Genomic DNA, 27433 nt, shown 5'->3' with positions numbered 1-27433 from the left:
TATTGATGGCCTTCTCCTTAGACCTAGAGTATAGTGGCACAGATATTATGTGAATTCTGAACTGATTCCTGTTTTTGCTCACAGAATCATTGTCAGAAGGGGTCATAGAGATCATGTAGCCCACCCCTTAGAAATGATGAATTGACCTTGATCTAAATTACTGAAGGTCAGTATTTGATAGAATTTGAATACCATATCGGTTTGAGAATGAATTCTGTTATCACTATCTGAGTAACTTTAGACAAATTACTCTGAGCTTCCATTTTTATAATCAGCAAAATGGAGATAATTATATTACCCATTGTACCCATTTGTTGTGAAATGAGTTGGTACGTGTAAGGTACTTATTTAGCACAGTTTATGTCATTTAATAAACACTCAATGAATGGTAAATATTATTTTATCTCGTAAGTTTTTTGTTTGTTTTTTGAGAGAGACAGAGAGAGAGAGAAAGTTTTGTTGTGCCACTTATTTATGCATTCATTGGTTGATTCTTGTATGTGCCCTGACCAGGATCAAACCCACAACCTTGGCATATCGGGACAATGCTCTAACCAACTGAGGTACCCAGCTAGGGTCTATCTTGTAGTTTCTTAATGTACATGGCTTTAACTTACTTCCTCTCCACTCAGAATAAAATATTTAAGTCATCCCTTTTCATGATCTAAAATAGTTACTCTGAAAAATATGAAAATCTGTGTGAACTCTTTTCTGTTAAAATATAGTACATACCAGTGGGATATAATTTAGTACACTTGTAAATAAGGTATAGAAATTGACATGTTTCCTTGCTTAAAATAATTTTCTTACTCACAAGATTGATACATAAAGAAAGGCATATGAAACTTTTTTCTATGTTATTTTGAATTTGGATTATAGAGTAGAATATATGATAATGTATTCTTTCAGGTTTTTGCAGGTACCTTCTCTTCTTAATTACACTATCTTTTTGATATCTGAGTTTTGAATATTTTACCAGTTAATGCTAAAATGCACTTTCAGTAAAAATTAATTTTAGGTTTTGCATTGTTATGTTTATATTTCTCTCTCAGCATATTATAGGACTTTATGCTTTAGGCACTTAAAGCATTTTCAAAGTTTGGGTTCTGGTATCAGCTCAGGTTATGACTTTGGGCAAGTTGCTTAACTCTAGATCTCGCTGTACTAACATATAAGGAAAGAGGATTGGATTTGCTGATCTCCGATACCTGTAATTCTGTTCATTGTGGGCCTCTTGTCTATAGGGCACTGTATTAGGAGTAGTAGGGATGAGGGCACAAGTCTATTTTTTGCCCTAGTATTGATTGCCTTTGGTAAATAAGACCTAAACAAATTTTTCCATCTCAATATTGAATAAAATCCAGACTCATATCATGTTAAGTGTTTGGTTGTTTTTTTTTAAAATTAACTCTGCCACTGACACTATTTATAACACAGAACATTGTATTTATGTTTATGATTTTAAAGTTTGCTTGATTATGAGTGAATTGGAGAAGAAAGAAGAATTATAGGTAAGAAGAATCACTGATGATATGTCTTATCTTACTTGTCTTCATTCCTAATGTTTTGCATAGTGCCCTCTACATAGTAGTTCTTAATAAAAGTTTATTGAATAGAAAAAATTTGCTATAAATTAAAATGAATAAGGAGTAAGAGGTGGGAGAGTAAAATGAAATATGCAGTACATAAATATCTAATGTATTAATAATAACAATCTGCTACCATTTATTGAAAGCTTTATATGTCCTACGTATTCTGCTAAATACTTAATAGACATTAACTTATTTAATCCCTATACCTGCTCTATGAGGTAGACTATTATTGTCCTATTAGTGGCCCGGTGCACGAAATTCATGCACATTAAAAGGGAATTAATTAGAGGAAATATTTTAATATTGCTATTTGCTCTTTTTCTATAATAGAAGTATCAGAGATGAAAGAAAATTAGTAAAATGTATATAAAATCTTCCTCCTGTCAGAGTCTGGGGCATGCCATGGGACCGAGAGTCAAGTCCCTGCCCACCTGCGTGCACCTTGAAATCATGCAAGACCCAGACCCAGCTGGCCCCACACCCATTGGGCAAGATCCAGACCCGGCCGGCCCCACCCCCATCAAGCCCCATCGGGCAGGGGGCGCAGCCTCAGGTCCCCCGGCCCAGCACCTGGCAGGGGGCCCAGCGCCCGGCAGGAGGCACAGCCTCAGGTCGGTCCCCCATCTAGCCCTGCTGGGTGGGGGGGCGCAGCCTCAGGTCCTCCATCAAGCCCCACTGGGCGGGGGGCACAGCCTCAGGTCCCCTGGCTCAGTGTCGGGGCATAGGGCGCAGGCTCAGGCCCCCCAGCCTGTTTCCACGCAGTCTCAGGTCCCTGTTGATCGCTTGTTACGGGAACCCCGCCTCCCGCTGTGGGCATAGCCATCTTGTGATGGTGTAATGGAGTGAGGGTCAATTTGCATATTACCTCTTTATTATATAGGATTTTGTAGGTGAGAGAGCTATCATATAGAGAGATTAATTTACATGTTCACGATAAATTGCTAAACTGTACAGTTTTGGTTTTTTGAAAATAAACTCCCACAAATTTCTCGTTCTAAAATAAATACCATTACCTCGGTTATTGCATAAGTCAGAACAGGGTAGGTTATAATGCTGAACAAAACTCCAAAATTTTCATGACTTACCCCAACAAAAATGTGATTCATACTGTCTTTTCATTGGGATGAGCAGTGGGTTCTGCTTATTATATTCTTTTGGAGACTGAGGGACTGATAGAAACTTCCTCTCGATATTTGCTCTCATAATCATTGTAGCAGTGGAAAAAGAACCTGGAAGAATTTGTGCCAGCATATAAATGCTCCAGCATGAAAATGACACATGTCACTTCTTTTCACAATTCATTGGCCAGAACAGGTTATATTACTGCATCTAATCACAGGGTGGGAGACAAAAAGTATTGACTTTGGAGTGCCAAGAAGGAACAACTCAATTAGTCACTTACTCATCCACCTATCCACCTACACAGGATTCAGCCAGTCCTTTTACATGTCTGATACTGGGCTAGTTCTTAGGGAGGTCTTAGCATATCCTGACTTATATAACAAGGCAGGTTGATTACATCTTGAGAACCTTACATTGTATTTGTTGACCATTCCTGTAGCATATACTCAAACTTGTGTCTGAAAATATGGAAAAGCACTGATAAATTTGTAATGTATAGGCATATACTAGTATATGGCAACAACTTACAGATTTCTTCAAAGAATATTTCTGAAGTGAGTCTGGTCTACTCAATGTTTTCTTGCACTTATCATTATCATAATTCACTGACCTGACATATATATATATATATATATATATATATATATATATATAGTATATACACATATATGTGTGTGTGTATATATATATATATTTATTTATTGAAGCACATGACAAATAAATGAATTCATTTATTAATATTGTTATTTAGTAATTAAAAATAATTGTTTTACCTGTCTTTTTTTAATAATAAAAGATATAAAATTGTTACAGATTTTTATTAAAAAATCTTAAGCATGCTTTGTAAGTATTCATTAATTGTTCATCAAAAAGTCAAATTCTGCATTGGTAATCTATATATTATTGGGGGATTTATAAAAATTTTTCTTCTTATGGTTCACAATTTAAGAAAAATCCTAGTTCTTATTTATGAGCAGTGAATAAATGAACATTTATTGATTTTTTAATCTGGGCCAGATATGCTAAGCCCTTTTACATATTTGTTTTCAATTATCACAATCATGTTTTAAAAATAGATGTTATAATTGAGGTTAATAGAGATTAAGTGTTTTGAGCAAGTCATTAAGGACAATATTGTGAGTTCTGTTTTAATCTAGGATATTTCATTCAATTGACATCTAAGTAGTTGTAACAAACTGATGTCTCTATGTATTTATATTACACATTCTGGAGCTCCAGAGGCGCAATCAGTTAGCACGCAGTACTTATATTACATTTTCAGTCTCTACAATGCTCCTGTGTGGTTGATATTATCCTTATTTTTAGAGATGAAACTACTGAGGTTCAGAAAGATCAAAGGAGGAAATATCCAAAATTTCCCACTTGCAAATGTTCTGATTTCTCATTTCTAGATTGTAGATGATTTGTGGTCTATCTATAAAATGGAATATATTAGTCTGATAAAAAGGATGGAGTTTAATAGTCATGAATTAGTGGTAAATGAAAAAAGCAAAATAGAAAATTGATTGAACAATGTGTTTCCAAACTCATTTACTCAGTTTTTATTAAGTGTCCACTGTGTGCTATGCACTATTCTAGGCACTGGGGGAAGAGCATTTAAGGCATGAGGAAGAGAAAGTTAAAAAAATCCCTGAGGTTGGTGTGTGCTAGGCAGGTGCAACTTCAAGGAGGTTAGTATGACTGGAGAGACATACCCACAGGAGAGAATAGTAGGGAATGAGGACAGTGAGGAGGAGAGAGAGCGTAAATACTCCTCTATCAGAGAAGGATGTAAATGGACTAGGGAAATAGAATTTGATTGCAGGGCTGTCTTGAAGTCTCATGAAAGTTAGTAAGACCACTTGACATGGCTGTACATTTCTCTAGCTATATTCAGTTTCTTGGGTATGGGTATGAAGTTGGTGGGGAGTTCTTTTTAACCAGTGTTGCCCTTTGTTTCACAAAATGACTAAAACAAAATGAGAAAGAGACATGGGGACTGAGGGATATGTGCAAGGGAATGATTATGCTCATGCACCATGGAATTTAAGCTGAGTAAAGTGGGTATGAGGATGAGATAAGGGACAGGGAAAAGGTGGGTTACTGGTACTAATATATGAGGTGGGAGGATTTGAGGAATCATGGTAGTAGAGGGAGTGAAGTGAAAAGATATGGGGAAGTACTAGAATGTCTGCAATTAAGTGTATGGTGGGATTGCAATTACTGGGAGTGACAAGATCTAGGCTTTAACCATGAGAAGGTCATTGGAGCAGAGGATAAAAAGGAACCAAGAGGCTAGGAAATAGAAATCACTAAGAATTTTGAATGGCTTTATGTTGGAGTGACAGTGAACAGGAGATAAAATCTTCAAGGAATGAGGGGAAGTGAATGGGGGGCGGGTGATGATTATAGCAAGAGGGGTAGTGGGGTGGTGCAGTTTTATTACATAACTAGAAGCCCATTGCAGGAATATTCCTGCAAGAATAGGGCTTTCTCAGGCCAATCTTGCCGCCAAGCCCCGCCTGCCCAGGGCCGCACACGGGGGTCCTGCTGCCCAGGGCCACACATGGGGGTCCTAGCTGGCGGCGGGGCTTAGGTGGCACACGGGGGCTCGGATGGCGGCTCGCGCTGGCCCGTCCTGCCTGCAGTATGCAAATTAGCCGCCATCTTTGTTGGCAGTTAATTTGCATAGCACACTGATTAGTCAGTGGGAGGTGTAGTGAAGGTACGGTCAATTACCATGTTTGTCTATTATTGGATAGGATATTTAAAGGCAGTGAGTTAGGGAAAGGTGGGAAGAATTAGGAACAAGGAGAATAATCTATTTTCACTTTCAGGCCCAGTGGTGGGAAAGGTTTGAGAGAGAAAAATCAGCTACCACTTGAGAGTCAAATATGTTTAAAAATATGTTTATAGCTGCACAGAGAAAGAGTGGAAGAAAATATACTAAAATATTAACTGGGTGATGTTTCATTTTATTCTTTATACTCTTCTATATTTTTCAAATTATCTATAACGAACCTACATTATTTTATAATCCATTTTTTAAAAAGTGTTGTTAAAGGAGCATTTGACCTTTCCTGGCTCACATAGGCAGTATGAGCAGAGTTTAGAAGCCGGCCTTTGGACTCCAGACTGTGCATCACTTAGCACCATGACTCTCGGTAAACATGTGGACTATGCTTGTTCCTCTTTTGCTTCCTAGCCATGGCTGCTTTGCATCTTTTTCTTAATTATTTTACACCCTTGTCTTCCATATACAACTGGGGGCAAGGATGAAGAACTCATTTGAGTGGAGATGGAGAGGAAAAGAGGACATTGTTTTTTTTCTACTTCATTTCAACCTCAGGTTTTACTGGATAAGAGAGAAGAGGGGGAGAGGAAATTAAAAAAAAAGGTTTCCAGAGATATCAGTACCTGTGTAAAAGAGAGGGGGAGGAATTAAGGTTACCTAAATAGGACCAGGGTATGTATTTTCATATGTCTTCAACCCCTCCTATCTGTCGGCTTTTCACAGATAGGAGCTCATGGTTCCTCTCAGGGTTACTTTGTAGATCATTCCCAAATCCATAGTTGTAGATTTCTCTCTATATCATGTGTTTTGACCCATTTCTCTAAGACTAATCATAACAATAATAATATTTATTGAGCTCTTATTATGAAGTAGGCAGTGTTCTAAACTCTTCACACCTATTAGCTCATTAATTCTCAGTGACCTTATGAACTCTTGGTACTGCTATCCCCAGTTTATAGATGGGGAAACCAAGGCACCAAGTTTTATGGGTTTTAATCACAACCTCAGTCTGCATCCTGATATTTCTTCTTGGAGGTTTTGTAGGTCTGACTCAGAACCAGACTTATGATGACTTGCTCCAAGTTTCTCCCGGTGATACTGTTATCATCCTATATAATAAAGAGCTAATATACTAATTAGACTGAACAGCCCAATGACGGTCCGGACGGCATTCCAGATGAAGCCGGGGCTGCCAGGGCCAGCTGAGGCTGCGAGGGCCGGCCGATGCTGCAAGGGACTGCGAGGGCCAGCCGATGCTGCGAGGGCTGGCCAAGGCAGCCGGGGCTGTGAGGGCCGAACACCTTCCACAAATTTCGTGCATTGTGCCTCTAGTTAAAAAATATTGCCGAGACCGGTTTGGCTCAGTGGATAGAGCGTCGGCCTGCGGACTGAAAGGTCCCGGGTTCGATTCCGGTCAAGGGCATGTACTTGGGTTGCGGGCACATCCCTGGTGGGAGATGTGCAGGAGGCAGCTGATCGATGTTTCTCTCTCATCGATGTTTCTAGCTCTCTATCTCACTCCCTTCCTCTCTGTAAAAAATCAATAAAATATATTTTAAAAAAAATATTTACTGAGGGTCTGTATATATGCCAGGCATGGTACTGGAGACAATAGATGGACTGCTCATGTGGAGCTTATTTTCTGATTAGGAAATAAATAGACAATAAGCAAACAAACATTAAATAAGCAAAGTTTAGATTTGAATGTAAATATGGTATCCAGTGGATGGGAAAGGCTTTATCTTAGGAAGGTTTCTCTCAGGGAGGGACACTGGACCAGAGAAGGATTCGAAAGTATAAAGTTCCTAAAAAGCTTGAAATGTCAGTTATTTTTGGCTCTTACTTCTCCCATATTTCTTGTAATTATCAAGTTGGGTTGATTCCATCCTCAGAGTATTTTCACTTCTACCACCCTCACCTTTATTGTGATCTCTATTACTGCCTTCCTGAGTCTTAACAGGTCCTCCTTGGTACCTGTAGTTCTCCTTCCACTGCAGTCTCCATGGGTCACAAATCAGCTCTCCTCTAGGCAAACCATTCTTCTGCTCAGAACTTGCAATGGTTCCTTATTGTTTGCTTTATTAAGAACAAAACCCTGAAAGAAAAAAAAACGAGAACAAAGTCCTATGGCATTCAAGACCTTCCACCGTATAGCCCCAACCCACCTTTTTAGTTTGCTAATCTATTCTGCACACATGTCCCTTCCTTTGTTTTTTCTATGCTTTAGCCCACATTGTTCCCTTTGCCTGGAATGACTCTTTCATGCCCTTCCCTTCTTAATCCCATCTCAGACACTGCTTCCTGGGGCCAGTTCTTTTTTCTTTTTTTATTAATGAGTTTATTTGAGCCAAACTGATGACATATTCTGGGGAGCAAGATCTGGAATGCTCCCCGCCTAGGGCCTTTTCTTAATCTCCTAGAAAGTGTGTGATTGATAAGATCTTTCTTTGTCCTTCCCTTTTGGCATAGTTCTTACTCTAGCTTTATGTTAAAACCTTTTGTATCCTTGTTTTAATCCCCTTTTAAAGCAGGAACCCTGTCTTGTAAGTATCCATACTCCTCCATAGCATACTGCACATTGTTTTACTTAACAGTATCATCTTCATGAATGTTTATTGAATCTATATCTCTTCCCCTCTTCCTTTTCCTGCTTCCCTACACACTGAGGTAAGGAGGGTGCATGTGTAAAGAAAGAATATAAAAACTTGATTCCCAACTATCTCATTCCTTTAGGGGAATAAAGCAGAATGTCATGTAAATAAAAATAGTGCTGCTTGTTTTCATTCTCTTATTTTGATGATCTGGAAGTTGTGGCTACTTGTCTGTGCTGACTCTTCTCACAAATATCTACAGAGAAAGCGTCATGGGAGGGAGTGCAGCAGTTCCTATGTTTATTTGTTTTGTTTTGTGTATGAGTGAGGGTTAAGAGATGGGTGAAGAATGAACACATTGGGAAAAATGTCTCCTTAAAGGCTACTTCTGTGGTAATTGTGTACGGCCCATATTTTTTAGAGAGAAAAAGTAAAGGCAGTTGTTTTTATGATTTTGGTTTTTCATTCGCAAACAGAGGCCAATTCACTACATATATTTGTAAATCCTTACTGTCTATTATGTACACGTCAATTCCAAGTTGCCCTGTGGTCCTGCAACTGGAGAAGTCTTTTTCTGGCTGCTCATATTGTGAGAACTATCCATATGGGTTAGTAAAAGGCAGATTTGTTTGTCAGATTTCTTTAGGAGCTTTCTCTGACCTGTTCTGTAATTTTTTTTTAAAATATATTTTATTGATTTTTCACAGAGAGGAAGGGAGAGGGACAGAGAGTCAGAAACATCGATGAGAGAGAAACATCGATCAGCTGCCTCCTGCACATCCCCCACTGGGGATGTGCCCGCAACCAAGGTACATGGACTTGACCGGAATCGAACCCGGGACCCCTCAGTCCGCAGGCTGACGCTCTATTCACTGAGCCAAACCAGTCACAGCTGTAATTTTGTTATATAATAAAATGAAGTATCACTCTATTACAGCAGATGTGATATACATTTATATAGTAAAGCAGCATAGTTACATATTTATTTAATAAATATTTATCAAACTCTTCCTATGTGCTGTACATTGTGTTTATAGCTGTGTTAAAACAAAGACAGATTTCATGAAAGTTACAGTTTAGTGGGAAAGAGGATGGGGACAAGTAGTTATAAGAATGATGTGCTTTAAGGAAGTAGTTTGTGGTGGGATCTACAGTGGAGTCCTCAGTTTTGGGTATTAGGGAATATGCTAGGCAGCAGTGGTGTTAAAGCAGAAACCAGAAAGCTGAGCAGGAGTTAGCTAGAAGAAGGGAGATAACTGAAATTTCTGTCCAGGTAGAGGGTATATCATATATAAGATCATGAGTTAGTAAAGAGTAGGTCATGTTGGAGGAACTGAAGAGAGATCAGTAAGACTGAGACAGCAGGCCAGAGATGAGGAAGGAGGCTGAAGCCCTCAACACTGAGGTCAGTATTGTCACTTTTTCCATTTGCACACCTGTGGTATGGCTATTCTTCTCTGAAGCATTCATTGACTTTAAGAACATAACTTGGTGTTGAAGTACCCATATGGGTTAGTGGGGCAGAGCATGCTGCACATGTTGAGCAGAGTAGATGCATTTACCTTGTGGCAGGTACTGCATAAGTGCTCTTAATATATTTTTTCTTCAGGGAGGTACTACATCCTATATAATAAAGAGCTAATATGCTAATTAGACCGAACAGCAGAACGACCGTCCGGATGACCTTCCAGACGAAGCCAGTTCTGTGAGGGCCTGCCGAGGCTGTGAGGGGCTGCAAGGGCTGGCCGAGGCTGCGAGGGGCTACAAGGGCCAGACGGGGCTGCGAGGGCCAGACGGGGCTGCGAGGGCTGAGCCCCTTGCATGAATTTCATGCATCAGTCCTCTAGTTGTTTTATAGAGGGATAAAGGGCTCAGAGATGAAGTCATATATCCATGATCACATAGCTGATAAGTGATGGTGATAGCACCAGGATTTAAACAGAGCTCTGTTGACATTAGAGCTTTTGCTCCATGTTGCCTCTGTACTAGCCATATATTTGGGATAGACAGAAGTTTTGTAATTCATGTCCTGATTTTAAGATAGTCGTGGAAGTCACATTTATTAAGGAAATCCAGATTAGACAATAATAAAGTTGAGGAATCTCAATTGTCTTTCTAATACCAGGTTGGGTAATTTTGGAGAGAGAGAGAAAAAAAAGGAGGTTTAAAAAAACACAGAATTTTGTTCTCATTTTAGCTTTGTGTTATGGAAAGAAGAGCTTTTAATGAATGGCAACTATGTTAGCAGTCAAAAGGGACTATGAAACCTCAGATAAAACAGACTGAGATATTTTGGGGTGGTTCTGTACATTGTAGAGCAAAAGTTGTTAAGAGATTGCCATTGATGATCAAAAAGGCACTCTCCAAGGGAATAAAGGAGGAGACTAAATTGGTGAGGCAGGAGTGATTTTACTACTTTATAACTTTGTCCCCTTAAGCTTACTCAGGGTAGTTTACCTTAATTCCATTAGCACATCTTTCATCTTAAGCTTTCCCTGTGTACAACAGTCTGTGTACAACAATTGGCTAGAATAAGTTAAGTAAGATTCATGTAAATGTCCCTAATCTATGCTGCCATATATTCATCCTTCACTCCTCTTACAGAGGTGCTTGCATACCACACCTCCTGTTCAGTAATTCAAAGGGACCGAGGTCACCTGTTTGGCACTCTGCTTTTGAAAGACTACCATTCCTTGGATTAGTAAATCAAATCCAATTGACTGTGTGTAGATATTTTCTTTCATTTAAGAGCCTGGATACTGGTCTCATCTTTTAATACCATGTATAGAATAATAGCACTATTCTTCTGTTTATAATAAAGTATTATCATTTTAAAGGACATTAGACTGAAATTTTAAGCTAATCTCTTTAACTTCTTTGATGAGAGACCTGGTTGTTGAACCATGATTGTAATGATATTATTCTGCCATGTAAGAGAAAAAAAGTAGTCCCTGAGATGTGGATTTATAATCTTCAGCATATGAAGTGGTCAAAGTGTTATCACAAATTGTTTTAAAAATCTTTATAAATAGGATATCCAAAGCACTCACGTTTTATTTCTGCCATATGTACCTTTCCTCAGAGCTACGTAATTTCTACAGGGATGAATTTGTATTAATAGTATATTGCACTGTCACAGCACTGGTAATTGGACAGAAAGTCAAAAGCAAAGCATATCACATACTAGGACACATCATATTGGGTGTGTAAGAGAGATCCTCACTGTCACCAAGTCACTGCCCTGTCATCAGCTCCAAGATAGGTGCAATTTTTTCTTCTTTTTTTTACTTTGCAAGGTCATGGTTTTTTAAGTGAACATTCAGAGCAAATTGTTAAAGTTTATGTCATAATTTCTTTCAATATTAAAATATAATATTATTGTATATGCTTGCATATGTGTTTGGCAGTGATTTCACACTTGTGGTGCATGCTTATAATATGCTTCAAAAATATATTAGTAATATATCAAGCTTTCTCTTCAGGCCCTTGCTGGACACTTGCACACATGTATTATCCAACTTCATCATCACAAGACTTCTCTGGGATAGTTATTACTGTTTTCATTGTACATACAAGAAAACAAGCCAAAGACATGAAGTAACTTGTTCAAGTTTAAATAGACCTAATCGATTGCACAATGGACACTCAAACTCAGATCTCTCTTCAAATCCCCTTCTCTTTTCACTGTATCACAGAATGTTTGCCGTTTTCAGGAGGAAAAAAACCCAAAGTTTTTGAAAGACCCCCTTGGTACTGGTTAAATTTTAGTGTGTGTGTGTGCATATGTGTATTTAAGCCTTGACACAATTTGCATTTGTTCGGTTTTCCTGATGCTGTATAACTAGCATGTTTGGCCAGTATCCTTGTGATTTAAACAAGGAACTACAGCCCAAACAATGGCTCTGATTCAGCAGATAGGAAAGTGAGGAAGTACTTGTTATTATTTGTCAGTGAATTTTTATTTTTATGCAGTTTGAGCCATGGGTCACACTGCAGACACTGTCTGTTTAAACTGTCGGAAAGCTCTGCCACTTCCTGAGCACTAATGGCCTTTTCCTTTAAGGGAGCAGCTCATACAATAACTTTGGAAAGCAGTAGTGATTACTTTGGCGTTTGATGTTTTCTTTCTCTTGAACAGTTGGCTTTAATGACAATGACCAGTACAGCCCCAGCAAACCAAAACAGACCTTTTGTTTGCCTTTTTATGTAGTCTAATTTCTAAAAAATGACCACACTTTATATTTTGAAAAATTTTAAGAGTTTATTTAAGCTAAATTGACAACATATGCCAGGGAGCAAGGTCTCAAATGTTCCCAGAAAATGACCATACCTTAACAGAGAAGGAATTCATATTTGCCAAGCACTTTTCTATAATCTCCTCAAGGACAGCAACCTTGGGTTTCATGTGTGGACCTGGGAGGCCACAGCACCAAGCTCTGTACATGTGGAGCTGAGACGAGAGGATGGCACTGCATACTATGCATGTCCTGTCTTACCGCAAATGTTAAGTGCAAACGCCTATTGCTGTTACTTATGTGCTCCCAGTGCTTTAGTCCATCTCTGAAGAACGTGAGTGTAACATGGTGAAATGAATATTCGCTGAGATGCCAGGGGAGTTATTTGCCACAAAGTATGGGTTATGGTTTCCAGAAGGGCTTTTTGCAGTCAAATTAATATTAATATGAATTTATAGTCATTTATTTAACTATAGTTTCTGTTTCCAGGTGATCTTGTTTCTCCACTTCACACCCTAGCCAAATATATATGTCTTTTTACTCTTTCCTCTTGGTCTTCCTGCAATGTTTTATTCTTTAAATATACCTTTGATCTTCAAGGTCTCTGGCCTATTTAGTGCTTTCTTGTTCCCTTCTGTTAAGAAATGTATAAAAAATATTATCACTGATCATGTGGTTTGAACCCCTGACCTTTCCTTCCTAGAGATAATATCTAGATCTCAGTTGTATTCCATCTCCAGGCCCAGAAAAGCAGCAAAACCAGATGAGTGATGCATCAGCTGACCTCAGGACCAGCTGCACTGAGTAATGAACCCCTACCCCGGTGCCAACCAGTCAATCAGTGAAGACCCCAACCCTGAAAGGACATACCTGAAAAGCTGCTGAACATTCTATTAAGATCTTCCCCTGCGACCTCCCCTAAAATCTCCGCTCTTAAAACCCTTAGGATGGAAGACCCAGGCTGCTTTCCCTTCTGGGAACATGCCTGAACCTTTTTCCTCCCCCTTCCTCCACTCCATTCCCCTAGTGTGTCATCTTTATCTTCCTCACTTCTAAGATCCAAGGGCCCTTCTTTTGCCTCAATTACTTGTTTCCTAATCCCATTTCTTCTATGAATTACTTCTTGTACCTCTATGATTTTCTAAATAAATGTTCTCTTATTAAAAAAAAAAAAAGAGCCCTGACAGGTGTCCTCAGTGGTTAGAGCATCAGTCTGCACACCAAAAGGTTGCGTGTTCGATTCTTGGTCAAGGGCACATACCTGGGTTGCAGGTTCAATCCCAGGCCCTGGTTGGTGCAGTATGCAGGAGGCAACAGATTGATGTGTCTCTCAGATCGAGTTCTCCCTCTCTCTCCCCGCCTCACCTTTTCACTTTCTCTAAAAATCAATGGGAAAAATATCCTAGAGTGAGGATTAACAACAACAAAAAAGAATAGGATGCTGCTTTTACTGCTTAGGATTCCTAATATAGATATCTAAATGCAACCCAGAGGATAAGTGTTCAAAGCAAGTTAAACTTTAATAACAAATATTATTATATGACACTCCCTTCTAAAACTCTTGATTTATTTCACATTACTCTGTGGTCCCTGAGAAAGAAGAAACCTACTAAGAAGAGCTCCTGGTGACTGACGGACTGGGTTTAAATTTAAAAGCAAAACCCAGCAGGTGTTTCTAATCAGGGGCTTTTCACACAAACCTCAAGCAGAAGCCTTCACTGAATTGCCTGTCCGCACTGTATTCCTGACAGCTGAGCCAACCCATAAAGGAGTTCCTGAAATTGTATTTTAACCCATAGGACTGAGATTTTTCTCAATCTAATCAGAGCTATGTAACTATATCCCCATAAGCATCTTCACTGACCAGAGCAGCTGCATTCTGGCCAATCAGGACAGTGCCTTTTGGACCAATCAAACTTGGAGGATTTAGAGTCCTCATTTACATGAGGATGGACTAATTGGACCAAGGGTGGGGACTTTCTATATAAGCCAGCTTTCCCTTTCCACTGTGTTTCCTCAGCTGGAACTGAAACACTGAAGATGTCTCACAGGAGCAGCCTGGTGTAGGACGTACCAGAGCAAGCAGAGCAGAGCAAAGCAGAACTGTCTAGCCAGAGAGGGGTCTTGCTTCAGGGCCTCCCTAGAGCTGTGCTGTATCAAAATTGAGCAGTTTGCACTGAACAAAGTTTCCTTCTCCACACCCCAAATTGGAGATTCCTGTTGGCATTGGATTGGCACCAGTGACTATCGCTTGACAACTAACTATTAATGACACTATCTCCTCCTGGTTACCTAGGATAGGGTACTTTAGAATCATCTGATTTCCTCACCTTTACTTCTACACCCAAATTCAATTAATCACCAAGACCTTTACAGGATTCCCTATTTCTGTCCCTTCCTTTATATTCCTGGGTTACCACCTAATACAGGCCCATATAATTCCAAGCTAAACTATTACAATAACCTCTTCCATTGCCTCTGTTCTTTCAGCCTCCATCCAGGCCAGCTGGCACAATGTTTTTCCTCTCCTTTTTTTTCCAATCCAGGCTTCAGTGGGTCCTGCTTACACCCCACCTCCTCAGGAAACTTTTCCCACTGACGCAGCCTAGCATGAGCTATCCTTTGAGCTCCCCTAGTACTTATTGTCTGTAGCATTCATTTGGCTGTTAACTGTGCCCTGCTTTGTGAAATGGTTCTTGCTGCCCAAACTGTAATTATGTCTTAGTACAGCCGTGGGCAAACTACGGCCCACGGGCCGTATCCGGCCGTTTGAAATGAATAAAACTATTGAGATAAAAGACCGTACCCTTTTATGTAATGATGTTTACTTTGAATTTATATTAGTTCACACAAACACTCCATCCATGCTTTTGTTCCGGCCCTCTGGTCCAGTTTAAGAACCCATTGTGGCCCTCGAGTCAAAAAGTTTGCCCACCCCTGTCTTAGTATGATTTCACAGGCACTTATCCTCAAGTAGAAAGCATATGTGTTTCAGAATTAATACATCCACAGGGGATTATGGTTCAGGATGTTTAGATTTTTTAAATTTCCTGATAGACATAATTTGTAGTTAGAGAAATACTATGACCCACTAAACTTAGCCTATAACCCACTCCCTCCATTTATATAACATTAATCTAGAATATCCGGGCCTTACAAAGATGAAAGTTTCTCCTGTAATGGAGAGGTAAGGCTTGGAAGCAAAAATCTTTACTACAGCTCTAACCGGTTTAGCTCAGTGGATAGAGCGTCAGCCTGTGGGCTGAAGGGTCCCAGGTTCGATTCTGGTCAAGGGCATGTACCTTGGTTGCAGGCACATCCCCAGTAGGGGGTGTGCAGGAGGCAGCTGGTTGATGTTTCTCTCTCATCGATGTTTCTAACTCTCTATCTCTCTCTCCCTTCCTCTCTGTAAAAAAATCAATAAAATATATTTTAAAAAAATCTTTACTACAGGGGTGAGTTGTAAAGTCTTGCAAGAGAAGTGTATAGCGTGAGTTCAGTGGAGGGAGAATTGCATGGTGAAAACTAATTCTTGTTGTAGGAAGATGATTCTGTTTGGGGGAGAAAGGACTTGGGTATCACTTAACAATCATAGATTTTCCCTTGATAGTTAAATCATTTCAAAGAGTTTTTTTGTTTGTTTATGATAAGGGCAGGTGGGAATAATATACATCCAGTTTCTCTTTATTCACTGTTATGTTTTCTTTCTTGGTGTTTATGTGCTCATAGTAATAGCAGTGCTTGCAGTTGAGGTTTTCTGACTTCAATTGTATTTCTAAACACTAACAGGATACCGTAAGGGAGAAAATTTATTTCTTCTTTAATACTCATTTATTTGGGGGATGAGTAAAAGGACTATTTTAAAAATGAGGAGCTCCTAGGGGTACTAAGCTATGGGACGAAAATATTATCACTTGTGAATAGTTATAAATACCTGTCATTGTAGGCTGCCTGGATTATAGTTTTCAAGTCAGGCAATATTCTGTAATAAGTAATGTTGGCAAACTTATTTTTTAAATTATTTTTTATTTTTCAATTACTGGTAACATACAATATAATATTAGGGCAGATTATTATTACTCCTGAGTAATTTTCCTCAGAATGTTTACTTTTCATTGATTTTTTAAAAAATAATTTAATTTTTAAATGAAATGAGCCTTTGAGACAAAGCTCTTCTTGGTTCCATTCTTTGTGGTGGCTCATTTCCTTTATAGAAGATCCTTTATATAAAGGCTACCTTACATTATTTTTACTGCCTTAATGGAAAGAGTATTGTATCTGGGTAAAATGTATCATCAAACTGTGTTTTAGGTTCTCTAGGGTCAGATGCCAAATGTGAAAATACCTGTATAGTTGTAATGCACTTTTGTGCGTGTGCTTTTAATACCACAAGATAAAATTATTGATCAACCATCAGAGGGTATTTGGTATAATAAATTTTGAGCCTTTATTGTGGTCAGGGATTTGTACACATACTACCTTGAATCAAGGAAAATATTAGTAGCCATTTACAGTTACTCAACTGAGGATCAGAGATGTGAAAAAATTGCTGGAATTCACCGAACTTGAAAGCAGCATGATCAGAATTTTAACCTAGAACTGTCAGGCTACAAAGCTGGGTGTTTCCACTGGAGAAGGAGCACGTCCCTGGGGACCTGGGCTTGTCCTCGAAAGCTTTGCTGAGGGGGCAGTGCTTGAGTGAACACTTGGCTGGATGGAGGGTGAAGTAGGAGTTTTCCATAATGACATGGGAGGAGGATATTACAGGCAGGTGGAAATTCAAGGGCACCAGCTTGGGGACTTGAGCAAGCATATTATGTCCAGAGGATTTCTGAATTATGAAGTAGGAGAGGTGCAAGTGGTAGAAGATGAGGTTGGAAGAGGTGGGCAGGGTCCTTGTATAGCATTACTAGCTCCTCCGAGTTTGCCTTCACTGCAGCCTCCTGTACCAGCAGTTAATTGGGTTACATCTCCTCTTTGCTGCCATAGCAAACACCCTGTGCTTACCCACATCCACAATGTGCATGCTTTGTGTGGAAATAGTTTCTTTGCTTGCTTGTCTCCACTAGACTGTGGCCTCTTTGAGAACAAAGACTGTGACTTTTATCCTTGTATCCAGTCACATGCATTAGGCCTTGAGAAATGGTGAGTATGAAAGGGCCTTGTCCTTGCTAAGGAGAATCAATAATCACAGTCACCTATGTGTTTACCACTCTTCTACGATTTCAATGTTGAGTTGGATTTAAGTTGATAATTTTAGGATCTGTTTACATTTTCTGAGGTTAAAACACCTGGTAGAAAAGTAAGAGTTTCATTGGTGTCATACTATACTTTTCACCTCTTCAACTCAACTCACTCAACTCAACTCAACTCAACTCAACTCAACTCAACTTAACTCAGAAGTCTGATGGAACAAGTCCTGTGCCCATTGTGCTTTGGGCTGTGGGATTCAGACATGAACAAGAAAGGGGAGGCAGCTGGCATGGTGGGGAAAATGCAGCCTCTCCACTTCATAGGGTTTCTCTGAAGAGCAAATGAGGGACTGTGCATTTACAGTCCTTAGTGCAGCCCTTACATTATTCAGAGAGGCAGGTGGGAATAATACACATGGTTTGATCAGTAGATTCTAGCATCTTTTATGGGGTTACTAGTGTTGGGGTTTATAATAGTATAGCAGGTATACTATATGTATATAGATAACTAGTGCAAAGCTATACTGGGTGGGCAAAAGTATGTAGTTTGTATGGAAAATAATATAACAATTAAACAATAATACAAGAATAAACTGTTTCATGTACTCCTAACTGTAAGCCTTACTTTTGCCCCACCAGTTAAAAAGCACTATAATAGAAATAAAATTACTGTGGAGCACAAAGAAGGCAGAAAGGCCCAGGAATGCTTCCTGTAAGAAGTGGCATTGAATAATATCCCGTGGACCTTTTCACATAGTTGGCGTACCTAACTAGAAGGCTGTGGAGATTAAAGGCCTAATTAGGTCTACCTCTGTTATTCTCTGTCAGAGTCAAAGCTGCACAATTACAGTTTCTAAGTGTTTCTTTATTTGTGTACTAGAGGCCTGGTGCATGAATTTGTGCATGAGTGGGGTCCCTTGGCCTGGCCAGTGATCGAGGCCTATCAGGGCCAGCCGGGGGGAGCGGCCGGGGGGAGCGTTCGCGAGAGGTTGGTCAGCTGGTCCCCCCAATTGGGGCTGATCGGGGTGGCAGGCCAGGGGGAGCAGCTGTGGAAGGTTGGCTGTGGGAGCGCACTGACCACCAGGGGGAAGCTCCTGCATTGAGCATCTGCCCCCTGGTGGTCTGGTGCATCAGAGTGACTGGTCGACTGGTTGTTCTGGTTGTTTGGTCGTAACAGTTGCTTAGGCTTTTATATATATAGATTTGCTTATTTGTTGTCTGTTTCTTTATTAGACTACTAGTATCCCAGTGCACGGATTTGTGCACATTGAAAGGAAATTAATTAGAAGAAATATTTTAGTATCGCTATTCACCCTTTCTCTATAATAGAAGTGTCAACCAAATTCACAATCGACAATGACAGATGGAAGCGCATGTATGCAATTGGTGCCAGTGAGAGCTTTATATACTAGGTGTACCGGTTAATAATGTGGATTTTTTAAAATATATTTTTAATATATTTTATTGATTTTAGAGAGGAAGGGAGAGGGAGAGAGAGAGAGAGAAACATCAATGGTGAGAGATAATCATTGATCAGCTGCCTCCTGCACGCCCCCTACTGGGGATCGAGCCTGCAACCCATGCATGTGCCCTGGCGGGAATCGAACCTGGGACCCTTCAGTTCGCAGGCTGATGCTCTATCCATTGAGCCAAACCAGCAAGGGCCAGATTTTTTTCAATAGGTGGAGTTATGTTGATATATATGCGATTTGATATGTATGCTATTTGTTGTACTGACAACAAGCTTCAGAACTTCATATGTCAAATTTTCTGAAGGTGTTAACATCATAGATATTTTTATGCTTAAAAATGTCGTTTCATGCCAAAAAAAAGCATTTGCGGGAAGTTTTAATTCATTACTTTATTTTGAAAAAAAAGTGCTGCTAAATACTTCGGGAAGCTTATGGTGAACATGCTCCATCTCAAGATACTTGTGAATGATGGTTTAAACCAGCCGTGGGCAAACTACGGCCCTCGGGCCGGATCCGGCCCGTTTGAAATGAATAAAACTAAAAAAAAAAAAGACCGTACCCTTTTATGTAATGATGTTTACTTTGAATTTATATTAGTTCACACAAACACTCCATCCATGCTTTTGTTCCGGCCCTCCGGTCCAGTTTAAGAACCCATTGTGGCCCTCGAGTCAAAAAGTTTGCCCACCCTGGTTTAAACGCTTTAAAAGTGATGATTTCGATGTGAAAGACAAAGAAGGTCCAGGTTAACCGAGAAAGTTTGAAGACCAACAATTATAAGCATTATTGGATGAAATGTGTGTCAAACTCAAAACCAACTTGCAGAAAGATTAAACGTTGTTCAGCAAACTATTTCCGATCATTTACAAGCAATGGGAAAGATTTTAAAGGAAGGAAAATGGGTGCCACATCAACTGAACAAAAGACAAATGGAAAACCGAAAAGTCATCAGTAAAATGTTGCTTCAACGGCACGAAAGAAAGTCTTTTTTGAATCAAATTGTGACTGGCGATGAAAAGTGGATTTGTTTTGAGAATCCCATATACACAAAATCATGGGTTGATCCAGTTCAACCATCAACATCGACTGCAAGGCCAAATTGCTTCGGAAAGAAGACAATGTTCTGTGTTTGGTGAGATCAGGAAGGTGTGGTGTATTATGAGCTTCTAAAACCAGGTGAAACCGTTGATACTGATTGCTACAGACAACAAATAATCAATTTGAACCACGCTTTGATCGTGAAATGACCAGAATGTGCCAGAAGATATGGCAAAGTAAATTTGCTTCATGATGATGCACTTTCACACACTTCAAAACCAGTTAAAGTCACCTTAAAAGATCTTGCCTGGGAAGTATTAACCCACCCTCTGTATTCACCAGATCTTGCTCCTTCAGATTACCACTTGTTCCTATTGATGGCATATGCACTTTCTGAACAGCACTTCAAAACATACAAAGAAGTGGAAAATTTGGTCTCTGAATGGTTTGCCTCAAAACAAGAAAAGTTCTATTGGGACGGTATCCACAAATTACCTGAAAGATGGGGGAAATGTGTAGATGGTGATGGACATTACTTTGAATAAAGCACTTTTGATGTTTCTCTTGAAATTATCATGTTTTCTTTGATTACAAAGTCTGCATTATTAACTGGCACACTTGGTATATAAATAAACTTGCTTAATTAGACCTGCTTTCTGATTTAGTTAACTTTTTCCAGCCCAGTGAAGCACCCCAACTTCTTTTTCAGGTAATTGTCAGCAACACAGCAGTAAATATCAAACTGAAGCAGATTATTATTGTAGATCACGCAGGGAGAACAAAGGGTGAAATATTTAACTGCAGCATTGTTTGACTATATTCTGTGCAGTGAGAAAACCTGAAGTCATTTTCAACGTCCATCATTTCTTACTTTCTTTCAGTCGGGTCAAGTTTCTAAACTTTCTAAATCTCCGTTTTCTGGCTAATGAAAAGAAAATAGGATTCCACCGAGCCTCCTATCTATCTACTCCAGGACTTCTGTGAGGATCAAATGAGATGAGGCATAGGAAAACGCTTCACAGATTTTGGTTAAAGTGTATAATGTTTGCACCTGGCTATAAAGCAAGTTGTGTTCCTGGGCTGAAGATACTCCAAGGAGGCTAGTTACTAGGGAGAAAAAGCTGGGCGCTGCTATGTGACGTCATTACCTGGCACCCACAGCAACCATTTCTGGGCTGGGCTGGGCTGTGGGCTGTATTTTGTGGCATGGGGTCTTTGCAGTATTGGCTGCGATTTGGTGGGCTGTTGCTCCAGGGTGGTGGTGGGGCCTGTGTCCTACGTGGGGGAAACTGAGTGTTGGTTTGTTGGTGCCAGGTCCATGTTGCTGTTTCTTTTTAAATGTCCAGTGTGTGTCATGGCAGCTCCTGCATTGAGCGTCTGCTCCCTGGTGGTCAGTGCACATCATAGCTACTGGTCGGACAGTCGGACAGACACGCTTTTATATATATAGAAGATAGTACTAGGAGGGCAGTGACCATACTCAGTTTGTTCACTGTTGTATTTCTAGCATTTATCTCAAGGTAGGCACTCAAGAAATATTTGAGTAAATGAATGAATGAATGACTTTAATCACTGACTCTCATTTCTCTCTACATCCTATTAGCTCTGGGAAGTTGCTACACAGGATGGTGACGTGGTGGCAAAAGCACCTGAAAGTAATCAAAGAGGCAACTTGGTCCTGTTTGAACTTGCTGCTATTGTTCTGAGCTTTTTGGTTTTAGCTGAGGATATCCTTTTCCCTTCCTTTATCTTTTTTAAGGTGCCCTATAATTCAGACCGGATAAATGCTGAAAACAATGAATAGTCTATAGAGTTGATGATAAAAATTCTCTAGAGGCCATTGTATAGTGAAACCATGACCAAACATTTGATGTTGGAGTTCCCCAAGAGGAAAAAGCTTAGGCAGCTACTTTTTTCAGTTGCTTCCTTTTGTGGATACTCTTCATATGGGGATTTTGTAAAATTTAATTTTTCAGATGCTTAAAGCTTCTAAAATCAGTTATTAATCATTGTAATAAGAATAATTATTTTTAAAGCAATCTCTAAAAAGAGAATGCTATAGGTTTCTTCCAGTGGTTCTTCCAGTGTGAATCATAGCAGGTCCTCTGTGCAAAAGGAGGAGATGCATTTTGGCATTATGTTGTAATATCTTGTTTGTATGTAGTTCTTTTTTTTTTTTTAAATATATTTTATTTATTTTTTTTACAGAGAGGAAGGGAGTGAGATAGAGAGTTAGAAACATCAATGAGAGAGAAACATCGATCAGCTGCCTCCTGCACATCTCCTACTGGGGATATGCCCGCAACCAAGGTACATGCCCTTGCCCGGAATCGAACCTGGGACCCTTCAGTCCGCAGGCTGACGCTCTATCCACTGAGCCAAACCGGTTTCAGCTGTAGTATCTTTTTAAAAAAAGTAGTTTATTAATTTAACAGAGGGAACTAGGTCAAGATTGGGAACCTGATGTCTTGTCTCACCAGAGGGAAGCAGGGACTAAAGTTTGAGAACTATTAGATTCTCATTTTGTAAAGTTTCTTTAAATAGTATCTGAAGGAAAAGAGTGGAAATAGAATCTACTTTGTTAACTTCCATGAGATGTTAGCGGGAACCTAATGGTCTTGGGACGCTCTCACCAGTTTAGTGGGGCTCTTTCTCTTAAAATTCCCACAGTCAGTGTCAGTGCAGAATCAGTTATAAAAGGGCGGTAGAGGTGGTTACAGCTGTTCAAAAGACTTATTTTTGTTGATTGCTATTATGTGAATACTGCTGATGTCATACATTGGGCCCTTTTTCATTGTGATATTTCCAGAGTGTATAATTTTGGAAAGTGAACTGCTGGGGTCCAACCCCAGCGGGTCCAGGGGTCCCCAAAGGTGTGGACGAAGTCGGCGAAGAAGGAATGACACGGAGACAGCGTTCAGTTGATCAGCAGCCTAGCCAGGATCTCCAGCAAAGTTCTGGTCTGGATCTCCAGCGAAGTTCTGTTTAGGATCTCCAGCCAGGTTCTGTGTCCATGGTCTCTTGCTAGGTTCTCCAGCCAGGTTCTCCAGGTTCTCCAGCCAGGCTCTGTAGCCATGTTCCCTCGCTAGGTTCTCCAGTCAGGTTCTGTCCAGGTTCTCCAGCCAGGTTCAGTCACCAGGTTCTAGTCAGGTTCTCTTGCCAATTTCTGTAGTCAGGTTCAGTCCAGGATCTTTTGCCATGTTCTCTTCAGCGAAGTTCTTCTGTCCCTAGAGAACATTCTGTGTAGGTTCTGTGCCTAGGTTCTGTCTCTCTCTCTGTCTCTTGCTGTCTTGTTACATCTGTATTTATACCAGTTGATTCAATCCTATCAATCTCTATTACAAAGGTTAGGGCGTTTCTTATCTCCATTCCAGGGAGTAAAGATTATGTAGCTTAAGCATGATTGTTCGTAGTTAAAGTGATTAATTACCCACCTGGCATTTAGTTAAGAGGTTTTATTCCCTCCCTAACTTCAGGGGAAAATCCCTACCTGGGGAAACAACCTTTCTCAGAGACCTTGGTTAAAACACATAGTGCCAAGAAGGTGAGCAAACATATTAAGAACAGTATGCCATATATGCCAGGTCCCTTGAAACAGCAAGCATGGACCGGCTCCCGGCAGTGAACATTGTTTATGTGTTATATATGTAGCAATTGAAGAGAGACTTGGGTTTGAAATCTGGCTTATTTATTAGTCTTGCCATCATCTCTCACCTGAACCTTTTAGTAGCCTTTTGTTTACACTTTCTCCCTTTCTTTATCATCTTTCTCCAGGTCGTTTTCCACAGAACAGCCTGTCCAAGTCAAATCCCTCCATCTATGCTATGGACCCCATTCCCTCCTGCCACCACATAATCTTTTTGCATCATGGAACCCCTCTCTCACTTATAGTCTCAACTATTCCCTCTAGTACTTTATTGCCCTTGGGCATTATACCCTTCTCAGGTTTCTTCCTTCTTCATGAAACTCAGTTGTTGAAAAAGTGTATTTTACATATTGATCAAATCAACATTTTGCAGCATATTTAGGTTTACTGAATTCAAGTATGTTGCTGAATGGGTCGTTACGATATACATTTTACAAGAGGCTGTCATTCAGGTTAAATAACTGTGCACTGGCTGAGAGCCACAGCCTTAAATCCTATCAACCCTAAAAACTGAGTAACCCTGTCATAAGATCTGGTATACTTCCGGTTACATACTTTAGTAAAATGCTGATTAGCCCTTTCCTGACCCTCCACCCAGATTCTGGCCTTTTGTCTATATTAATGTGTAGTTGTTTATCTTCTCATTTCTACCTCCAGCAGAGGGCATGCAGTTTCTGCTTCCTCAGCAGCCTGGATGAGGCCAAACTGTGATGAACTACTTTTAGATTTTATGCTTGGATTCTTCCTTAGGCATGTGACTTGTCACTGGGCAAAAGGCACATCCAACTACAGCATTCTGCAACTCTTCCACAGCCAGTAACAGACCCATGTACTAAAAGAACCCCACAAACTTGATCTTGGGAACTTTGATCTCCATTATCATTATTTTGAATCATGCTGTTCTTTGAAGCTGGGTTTGGTCTATTTTTATACCAATTTTGCATTCATTCATTCTCTACATATTCACTGATCTACTATTTGCCAGACATTATTCTAGTCTCCTGGGGATTTAACAAAACTGACTAAAGTCTCTGCCTCATTAGGCTCTGTTTCTAGTGGACTGATTTTATTCACTGCTGATTTATTTAGAGAGGCAATTTCAGATTTCAGTTATTTCTTTATTGGAAGATTTTCATATCTACATCTAGTGGCAGCATGATGAATCTAATCTTACCCTCATAAACTACTAGTATATACCTCCTGCCATAAAACAACAACAGCTCCTGACTATTTTTGTTCTTCACCATTCATCATGCTCCCTTTGCTTAAAATGCTCTTCTGTACCTGAAAAAATCTTATTTTTATTTTTATTTTAAATTTATCGATTTTTTACAGAGAGGAGGGAGAGGGATAGAGAATTAGAAACATCGATAAAAGAGAAACATCATCAGCTGCCTCCTGCACACCCCCTACTCGGGATGTGCCCACAACCAAGGTACATGCCCTTGACCAGAATTGAACTTGGGACCCTTTAGTCTGCAGGCCGACATTCTGTCCACTGAGCCAAACCAGTTAGGGCTGAAAAAAATCTTGTTTCTTGTCAGGGTTCAGCTCAGATGTCATCTCCTTGGTGCAGCATTCCATGATTTTCTCAGGCAGGATGGTAACTTCCTCTACTGAGCTTCCACAGCACTTTGTATATAGAACCTAATCACACCATCATGCAGTTGTCTATTAGTATGTTCATTTTGTTAGATTCAAAACTTGAGAGATGGAATTGTATCTTACTCAGTACTCTTTCCTTAATGTCTGTCACTTAAGAGTACGCAACACATATTTTTAAATGAAAGAAACATTTAATATAGATGTGACTTGGTGCAATATAATTTACAGTTGACTATAGTGAAATATAAATGTAAACACCATATGTACATTATAAAATAAATCTTAAGATATAAAATATATCTTAAAGGAAAGCTTAAATAGTAACAAAGCTATTTGTTAATTATCTTATTATACATATTGAAAAATGCACTATCTTACTACAGAATCCCTTCATTTTTTTTCTTAGAGTCACTTTCTCCCTGCAAGGATAACCACTATCCTGACTTCTAATAGGGTAAATTTTAATCCCTGACTTTAAAAATGATGATGAATGCCATATTTGAATGATGTGAATATATCTTTATTTTAAAAAGAAAGATTTAAAATAATTGGCATTTCTGGATCTCTGTTTTTTCACTTAAGAGTTTGGACTGAATATCTAAGTTCCCTTCCTGTCCTAAAATATTATGAATCTATTTAAACCTTCATGGGCTCTCCTACTTTATTTCTTATACTACAGCGCCCTCTGATGGCCACACTTTTATGATGTAATATTTATGTGTTTTATAATCACAGCAGCACTTTATCTCTAATTTGGAAGGTTATGTTGTAACCAGGTAATTATAGTGGCACAAAAGTCGGAAATTTTTGATCATGTGGTGCTTTCTGGAGTTGTTTAGTCAGCAGGTGATACTGGAATCTTTATCTGATGAAACACTCAACTCTTGTTTGACAAAACATGCTGTTTCTTGATTTACTGGAACATTTCAGTGTTCTCGAGGGCAGGGTATCTCCACCTCTGCTGTAGCAGTAGAACGGACAGTATTTTGTTTTCATAGAATTTTGGTAAATTAGAATGTGACTCCCTGTTTGGAACCCACAATCCTTGGTGAGGGAAAAGGGGGTTAGTGAGAACTGATCAGCTATTGGAGCAGGTGTTTGAATCCATTTCCTGCCAAGTACATTTAAAAAATATAATTTGATTTTGTTGTATGATATTAATTTATACTACTATTGAATTTATAATAGCTTCTCATATATTTTCTCAAGCACCAGGTACTAAGATAGAACATGTCTATGAAAATTTTAATATAACAAGAAATGTGGGGAATTACTGATTTGGAAGATTTGAACTGCACTTATCTAATAATTACTTATAAAGTATCTGTCTTGTACAGAAGCACTGTGGCAGCTATTGTGTTCTTGCCTTTCTAACTATCCGTTTATAAGTATAGGAGACTACACTTAGCCAAAATTTTCCATGGTGGACTCCCCCAAGCCTCTCCTTTTCTTCCTTTCCCCTGGTCATTTCTCTTTAAATAAGAGCCTTCTTTTTAAAGTTAGGGGAAGGTTATCAAGAAAGTATAGAAGGAGGGAATATCATTCTCCTGGTTAATATGAACATAAGGTGTGTGTAAAGAAGAGCAGTGTCTTACTACATGGAACAATGGCTTTATTTGAAGGTTATATCTGAAGAAACTCTCACCTTCTTTGTGAAAATGGAAACTAGACCTGTTAAGATTGGCAATGAAGAGAGCTTCTTCGTTGGAGGGGAAGGACAATTCTTTTTATACTCACCGTTGTCTTAGAGGGACTTGGGACCATTTCCCTTGTCACCATTACACTGTCCTCAAGGAATACTGTCTTCCTTTTAGTTCTTTAAAAGTCTCCAGTTCTTCCTGATATCTTCATAGTAGAGATGAACAAAGGTAAACACTTAAGCAGGACTTTTTAATGGCCCTGACATATGAGGTGGAAATTAATGGGAGTCATCCATGACCTGACTCCTAAGATATGACTTGCTCTCCCATTCTGTCCCAGCTCTGGGGAACTACTGTGTAAGGGACAACTTAACTTAGTAGGACTCCACTTGTAGATATCTACCCCTCTCCAGGTGCAGTGGTTCTCAACCTGTGGGTCGCCTAAGACCATTGGAAAACACATATATAATTACATATTGTTTTTGTGATTAATCACTGCTTTAATT

The 27433-nt window shown here is 39.5% G+C and overlaps 1 protein-coding gene across 1 annotated transcript in view; it reads left to right on the top strand.

Moving 5' to 3' along the window:
- Positions 1–27433, top strand: part of PRCP (prolylcarboxypeptidase) — a 67123-nt gene that overhangs the window by 2268 nt on the left and 37422 nt on the right. The window lies entirely within an intron of this gene.

This window comes from Myotis nattereri (genome assembly GCF_964212035.1).
Source record: "Myotis nattereri genome assembly, chromosome: 9".
Classification (NCBI taxonomy): Eukaryota; Metazoa; Chordata; class Mammalia; order Chiroptera; family Vespertilionidae; genus Myotis; species Myotis nattereri.
This window is presented reverse-complemented; position numbering and strand designations above follow the sequence as displayed.